Raw genomic sequence first — 8,678 nt, 5'->3', positions numbered from 1 at the left:
CAGCAACCCTCAGTTTGTTTCCTGAGATTAAGAATTCCTCATATCAGTGAGGTCATATGATACATGTCTTTCTCTGATTGACTTATTTCGCTCAGCATAACACTCTCCAGTTCCATCCACGTTGTTGCAAATGGCAAGATTTCATTCCTTTTGATGGCTGCATAATATTCCATTGTGTATATATACCACATCTGATATGAGGAATTCTTAATCTCAGGAAATAAACTGAGGGTTGCTGGAGTGGTGGGGAGTGGGAGGGATGGGGTGGCTGGGTGATAGACACTGGGGAGGGTTTGTGCTATGGTGAGTGCTGTGAATTGTGTAAGACTGTTGAATCACAGACCTGTACTTCTGAAACAAATAATACATTATATGTTAAAAGAAAAAAAGAAGAAGATAGCAGGAGGGGAAAAATGAAGGGGGGGACTCAGGAGGAGATGAACCATGAGAGACTATGGACTCTGAGAAACAAACTGAGGGTTCTAGAGGGGGTGGGGGAGGGGTTAGCCTGGTGATGGGTATTAAAGAGGGCACGTTCTGCATGGAGCACTGGGTGTTACACGCAAACTATGAATCATGGAACACTACATCAAAAACTAATGATGTAATGTATGGTGATTAACATAATCTAATAAAATAAAAGTTAAAAAAAGAAAGAAAAATAGTACATTCTCACTTTAGAAACTGTCAAAAAAGGAAAATCAAAACTGTCCATAATCTTGACACTTGGAGGAAACCCAATACTCATGCTTCCGTATATTATATACTCTTCTTCATGTACATACATTTTACATCACTGTTCATGTACATAACATTTTTTGTAGTCTACGTTTCTCACTTAACATTGTAAACATTTCCCTGGTCATCAAAAAATCTTTGTAGGTATGCTTTTCCTAACTACATACATTTTGACATCATTGGAAATTTTCTTAAATATTTCCTTGTATAATAGTTGCTCAATTCCAATTTTTGGCTACTAAAAATAATTCTGGGATTAATATTTTTGGTATCAGCTTTTTCTGCATATTTATGAGTTTTTATAATGTAGATTCCCCAGAATCTCCTCCATGGAATTACTGGTCAAATGATGGGAGTACTTTGAAGGTTCTTGGTAAATTGCTCTTCAGAGGAGTTGTGGTTTTTTTATATACCTACTAGCTGTGTCTGCTCCACACCTCCCTCTCCAGTTAATTATTATCAATAAAAATGTAAAAATACTTAGGAAAATGATCAAAGGCCATCAACATCTTTAGTCACGATTTTCTCTGTGGCTTCCCCTCCATTGGTCACTTGAGTGATAATGACTACATTTGGGGGGAGTGTCTATAAATCAGACTCTGTGCTAAGCACCCTATGAGCTTTGTCTTGTGTGGTCGTCCCAGCAACCCTGGTCAGGCATTATTATTACCTTGGCTTTGAAGATAAGAAACTTCAGACACAGGTTAAGTGAGTGGCCCAAAGTGCACAGCTTGTGAGTGGTAAGATTGTCTCCTCTACCTGGCTCCCACCACCAGTCCTGAATGCCAGGGCAAGCCTGGGGCCAAGTCTGGGCTGTCTGCCCTGCGTGGATCCCATTCCTGGTTCTGAGTGAGGAACCCATGACCAACTTCCTACTTGGTTGCATCGTGGCAAAGTCAAGGGGTAAACCTGACAGGGTCAAACCAACAAAACCAGCAGCAGCCTTTCACTGGGCCTAATATGTTCAACTCCCACAAAGAGTTGAGTTTAATGATGTGCCTGCAGGATTTAAGCTCAGCAAAACATCGTTCTTTCCCTCAAGGGCTTACAACTAGTTGAGGAGTGAAGGTAAATACACAAATAACAGTTCTAGAAGGTAGAATACGTAAAGGGCCTAAAAAGAGTTAAGATTTGGGGGTCTTATGCATTGAAAGAAGAGAATGACAGTTGGCTGAGGAGGCACCATAGAAGCCCCCCACAGGGTGAAGAGAATTTCCTTTGGCAGAGATGGCGGGAGGGGACCTCAAGCAGAGGCTCTGAGTGGCCTCTAGGATGGAAGGGTGTTGGAGTGGTGGGCGTTCCATGTGGGAAATGAGGGAAGGTGATTTGAAGGGTTGAAGTTGCCAAAGGCAACTGCCTGCTCTCGACATGGGCTGCAGGACCGCGGGTTGTGTCCACAGCTAGGAGGATGATGCCAAATGCCCATGGACATGGAGGGGAGTTCTGAATTCAGGCGAGAAATGAAGCCTTGAACTAGGGAGCTGGGTGTGGGAATAGAAGCCAAACAACAGATCTGAGAGAGTTTATACAGTGCAGTTTGCAAGCCTGGGTGATGGGCTGAGAGAGTCATTCATGATGACCTGAGCCCCTGGCCCCCTCTTTTCTGCCCACCCCCTCCCTCAGTTCAGTAGCTGTTCCACTGGATCCATCTCTGTAACATCCCAAGGGCATCAGTCCCCTCCAGCTGTCCAGGTCCCCACCACAGCTTGTCCACCTCACTGCATTCACTCCCAATCGACTTCTCAGCTGCCACAATGGCTGTCCCTACACCTTCTCCTTCCCGTGGCCAGAGCTAGGGGGATTTTGTGACTTCTTGTCTGAACCCGGACACTTCGGAAAGTGAAAAGAGGCACTATAAATAATCACACCGGGCAAAAGGCATAAACCAGGAATGTTCTGGGCAAACCCGGACATATGGACTCTGCAGCCAGGGGCATCATTAGCAAGTTAAGTTTCACCGCAGCACCCTCCTGTTTAATGGCTTCCCCCAGCAATGAGAATAAAGCCTGCGTGTCTTCACCCCCCCAGTGTCGGCCCAATCTCACCCTCCTCTCTCCCTCTGCTTGTGCTCTGTCCACACATAACTTCTTTCAGTACCAAGACCTTACACCTCCAGTCCTGGTGCCCGAACACCCTAGATCTTCATGAAGCCCCCACCCCTCCATTAGCACCTCTTCCGCATGCCCTCCCGGATGCTTCTCATGACCTTGCAGTAACTATTCCCCATTCCCAGTTGGTTCTCTAGCACTTACCACTATCTCAAAGTCAGTTATTTCCAGATTTCCAGTTTTAGCTCCAACTTGTAAAGAGCTTGGGAGTTGTCACTCCCATCCTTACAATGAGAAAAGCTGGACTCACTGAAAATTAATGACTTTTTGGTACTCATTAGAGAACTGGGGTTACTGGGTCAGCCCCTGCCCTGGAATCTGCAGAGTCAAAGCCAAGAACAGGAGCAGGAACCACTGGCCCCTTGAACTGGTAGGAACATTTTGACGAATTGCTGGAGATGGAGTGTGGACTGATGCAAGAGCAACAGATTCCTGGGGATGGCAGTCTTTTGGGAGACCCCACACTTTCTGGGCTCTAGCTCTCGGAATTTACCAGGTTCTCCTGGGAAGGCCTGGGAAAGGTCCCTGCCTCTGGCTGGGGTAAAGTAAGAGCCATCCTGGTGAATGTACCAGAGAATTCTCCATAACAAAGGCCTGCCTTCTGGGGAAAGGTAGCCCTCCCACCCCACCTGCTCTGGCTTTCCTGCCTCACCATTCAGGAAGGCCACAGACCAGAAGCACGCGGCCACCACAGGGCCGAGATTGGATTGGAAGATTGGATTGAGCTATACCCACTCCCCCTTCTCTACACCAGCAGGGCTAACAGGGCTCCCTATAGGAACGGTAATAGGATAACCATATACTAACCTCCTCTTCTCTGAGGAGGAGGACTTAGGGAAGCCCAAAGTCAAGAGGAAAGACAAAAAGCAAACATAAGGACACTAGAGTCTCTGGCACCTATAGCCACAGAAAACATTAGACAAATGTGCCAACTCCTAGGCAGATTATCGCAAATCCATGAGAGGCCAGTTGACGGTGGTTCCTATTACCCAGTAGAGCATCTCCTGCTTTCAACAACAAAAGAACCACCAGCCCCACCCAAACCCAAGGAAGCACACAGTCTGAAGAGAGGAAGCAAGCATCAAAATGAGGCTCAGATATAGCACAGATGTTAAGAATGATCACTCTGGGAATTTAAAGTAATGATGATTAATTTTGAAGGGCTCTGCTGGAAAAAGTCAACCCACATGCAAGAACAGCTGGGGAATGTAAGCCTAGAGATAAGGAAGCCTCAGAGGAAATGCTGGACATTGGAGTTCATCAGTAGACTCAACATAGCTGAGTGAGGAATTAATGAGCTTGAAGATCTATCAATATAACTCCAGTGGGAGAAAAGAAAAATCCAGAAGAGCCAAAAACCGTGGGACAATTACAAACGATGTAACAGACGCATGATCAGAATACCAGAGGGAGAAAAGGGAGAAGAGTGAGCAGAACAAATATTTGAAGTAATAATGGCAGACAACCTCCCAAAATTAATGATGCACAGCAAACCACAGATGCAGGAAGCTCGGTGAAATTACACTAAGTCCCTTTGCGTTTATGGTTTGTCGTGCACCCCCCACTGGCGTGCAAGCTCCTTGAGAGCATCGGTTCTTGTTCATCTCCGTATCTCTGGAGTCCAGACAGGGCCCAACACACAGTAGGTGGACAGTAAATATTTCCTGAATGATTGAGGGAGTCAGACTGGTTTTGACTGCATGCCTGGGTGCTGTTTCCATAGCTGAATAGGACTTTGATGTCCAGGTGTCTCTTTCTCCACCCTGGCATCCTTCATTTAGCTGATCAAGAAGCCTTCTGCAGAGCGATGGTAACCTGCATGGTGGAGGGCCAGGTCAGCTCAGCTCACCAAGTGTCCCATAGCCAGGGTGTGTGACCCCAGGATCTGCTAGGTGCCCCTGGGGTCACCCCAGTTTGGGCCACCATCACCTTCTACCTAGATCACACATCCTCATATCCCACCTGCCACTGAAGCTTCAGTGCCCTCCGACCCTCTTTCCACACTCCAGCCAGAGTGGTCTTTATCAGTAACCTTGACCCTTCAAATGTTTCAGTGGCTTCTCATCGCATTCAGGATAAAAATCCCAACTCCTGAGCCTGGCACACAAGACAGTTCATCGTTGTACCTGTGTCCCTGCTAGCCTCACGGCTTGCTCCAGTCCCAGGACCGTCCCCTGCTCACCCTCAGCCCTTCGAAACGATTTTGCAATTCTCCGAGGTGCCCCCTCAGAGCCTTGGTGCCGATCTCTCCAGCTTCCTCCTTCCTGTCCTGCCCCCAGCACCCGGTTAACTCAATCAGACTTCTGGCTTCAGTCGCACGCCATTTTCTGGGGAAGCCCTGTGTCCCCACACCCCAGGCGGAGTCCAGTGCCCCTCTTGGGGGCTGGCCCTTGTTGTAACCTTTGTCACATAATGTTTCAGCTGTCTGTTTCCTTATGTCTTCTTCCCACTAGAATGTAAGCTCCCCAGGGAAGTAATGATTATCCAGAGTGACACACAAAGATGACTTCCTGCCTACCAGCGGTCAGGCCGTCACCCAGTAGGGCCGCCTGCTGTGGGGGCCTCTCGAGGCAGCGCCGTCTTGTCTGATCACAGCTTGCTATTGATTAGGGCCCAGACTCTAATGTTACATGTTAGCCTGTAGGAAATGGATAAATTGCAAATGATTTCTGTCCACTAGAGGTGCCAATGATTTCTGACTGGTACAAAAGAGGAATCACCGATGTTAACAGTTTATTACTTGGTGGGACAGGAGTGCGTTCTGAAATCTGATTCCCTTCCTCCTTTCCCCTCTGTCTCCCACCTCTGCATAGACAGGAACAGACACGTGTCTGCGTATATGATTATTTTTTTCTCCCGGCCTTTCCTGAACCAACGTTACCATCCTGTCGGGTGGTTCCGTCATTAACCATTGAATGACTGCACTTCAGCCCGCCACTCAGCCACCTTCAGAGGGAGGCCAGGTGCGGACTTTAGGAGGCTGGCAGCTTCCGGGCGCTCCTGTGCCTTCGGGCCATGATCAGGTCTGGCCAGTGACCCAGCCCAGGGGGTCCTGGGGCCTGGCCATTTCTGCCCAGGTCCCGAAAGAGCAGCCTCAGGTCTAGGGCCGCCCTCGGGCTGGCCACAACTCTCACTGTCTCTCAGGCTGAAGCTCGCTCTCCCACGTGTCCCCCCACCCCTCAGGTGTCCGGCCTCCATCACCATCGGGAGGCTCCCTCTGCTTCCTCCAGCTCCCTCTCTTTCCGTGTCCCCAATAAATGTTCCTGCCAATACATGTCTTGCATGCCTCACCCTGCCTCGGTGCTGCTTCCTGGAGGCCCCAGAATGTCACCTGTGTTCACCATGTATCTGGACGAGGGGCTTGTCTTTAGTCTTCTGAAAATTGTGCTTTGCCAGTAAGTCCAAGGCCGTCATTGGTACCATTTTAACGTGCGTATCTGGGATAGCATTTACACCAGCAGCAGGTGCTCAGTACATACGTGCAGGACGAATGAATGTGGAAGAAAAAAAAAAGGATTTTGCTTTTAGAGGCTTGCGTGCCCAAGTAGAACAGCATGGTCTTGGTGGCCCGGGAGCCCCAATCTGAAAGTAAACTGGGCCATGTTGCTTCAAGGCAACTGGAAATGCCTCTGAGTCACCTTCGTTCTCAGCTGGTTTGGTGTCTTTCCTTTGAAAGTGCCCAAGTCTCCCACGTGACCTCATTCCTCCTCACAGAGCCCCTGCCAGGGTAGCAAAAGGGAAGGCGTGTGACAGACGGGACGTGAGGGAAGTGCCCTGAGTAGGACAGAGAAGGGGGCATGTATATGGGGACAAATATACAGAGAGGAGCTCAGGGTTCAGAAGCGAGGTGGGCCCAGTGAGCGCTCGGGGCCAAGCCTGTGGGTGGCTGCAGGCCAAGTGGGAAGGGAGCCTGTCTCCTCAGGGTCCCGAAAGCCAGGACGGAAATGGAGAGCTAATTTGAAAATTCTCTCTCATCGCCCCGACAGGCACAGAATCTATGAAAACCTGTATTTAAAATCATTTTTCTGATCATGACATTTTCTCTGGTTATTATGCAGGTTGAATAGATGATTACAAATCATCCCCCAATGGTGGCTAATTAAATATTTGATAAATAGAATTTAGCACTTTTCATCTACAGAGAGCTTTCCTGACATTAACTAATTGAGTCTAAGAAAGGTGTCACCTTCATTCTGTAGATGACAAAACTAGCAAAGGGAAGACATTTAAAGAAGTTAAAAAAAAATGTGTGTACGGGAGGAGGGATCCTTAGAGCAAGACTCCCCTGGCCCACAGAAGCCCGTCTTTGGGAAGTTTCATTTGTACAATTTCTCACTGCTTGTATTCCTGCAGTGCTGGCCTCACTGGGTTTGCTTCTGGAAACATTCCTGGAGCCCCAGATGGGGACAGATTGAAAGGAGACAGGATGGGAACTCCTCTCCCCGGGTCACTGGATTCAAGTTCTTTGTGCTGGAAACACATTCGCGAGGGAAGGTGGGGTCCCTCAGGATCTGCTAGGGTTTTGGGGTGGGAGGTCTTAGCCCACCCCGGTGCGTAAGAACTGGCGCTTGCTGCAGAAATCAGGACCCAGGCGAAGGGCGCCCGCGCCGCTGCGGGGCTCCTCGACGTCTGCTGGTGAGCAACAGCGCCACCTGCTGGCGACACAGCTCGTCCCTCAGCCCTGCGGACTCTCGGCCCGTGGCCAGTTTTCCTCTGTAATTTCCCCATTTCCTTCCCTGGCCAGTCCCGGCTCTGAAGTTGTGGCTTCTTCAGCTGGAGGAATGCAGCTGACAGGTTATTTCAGAATCATATAAATCTGCCAAAGGACCATTTGGATATAAACAGCAAACCTCTCACCCTGGATGAAAATTCGTGTTAAGAAATTGAAGTCTTGATGGACTAACCACTGGGAATGAGGTCTTACCTATCCTAGTGGAAGCTGAAGACTTCCTGCCTGGGAGGGCCCAGGGGAAACGCCCCGCCCTGGGGTGGGTTTCGGGGGATTCGTCTAAAAGTTGTGTTTGTGTAGTAAGCACTGTTTTCCCCGAGGCGGTGTGCTGATTTGGGGGTGGCCGGGGGGAAGGGGGGGAAGAAGGAGCTGATGGGGATCTGGGGTTGGCGCAGTCACGAAGCATGGCTTTAGGAGGACCCCACATGAGGCATCTGGTCATCCTGCCGTGGCTCCCACCCGGGTCTCCACGGGGGCTTCCATCTGAATATTTTACTCCCTCCAAGTGAACAGAGATGGAAAAAATCTCCATTTGTTCTCCTGAATGATGAAAACAAGTTCTGAATTACTTTCCAGGCCTACCCATCCTTTCTCCTAGAGTGCAAGGTGATTCAGCTTCTCGTTTCCCACCCTGCTGCCCCGCAGGACATCGAAGAAGAGTCACTGAGTGAGATCACCCTCAGGAAGCCTGTCCACACAGAAGCCCGGACCAGGGGCCTGGGGCCATTAGAACTCCAGAGCGAAGTGAGGAAAACCCTGCTGCAGCAGGAGGGTGCCAGTCTCTCTCCCACCCCTCGGGAAGCAGCACATTTCAGTCCATGGGGACGAGGAGGTTGGAGCCTGCCTTGCCCCATCCAGCTCCTAGAGGGGAGTTTCCTGACAGCTCTCTGAGGCTCTGGAGCCCTGCACAGAGTCCCACCTGGAACGGAAGGGCCCACCTGCATGGCCCTGGAGGACAGCTGGCCCATTTCTCTCCCCCCGACACTGGCTGGGGTCCTACTGAAGGTGAAATTAAAACTGTCAGCAATGCAGCTTTCAATTTCAAAGATGTGTTTGGAGTCGTGTGAATGAGGGCAGTGTTGGACATGGGCTGAGAAGCGTAA

This window comes from Phoca vitulina, unplaced genomic scaffold, assembly GCF_004348235.1.
Source record: "Phoca vitulina isolate PV1807 unplaced genomic scaffold, GSC_HSeal_1.0 scaffold88, whole genome shotgun sequence".
Lineage (NCBI taxonomy): Eukaryota > Metazoa > Chordata > Mammalia > Carnivora > Phocidae > Phoca > Phoca vitulina.
The sequence above is the reverse complement of the archived record's forward strand: the minus strand, read 5'-3'. Positions refer to the sequence as shown.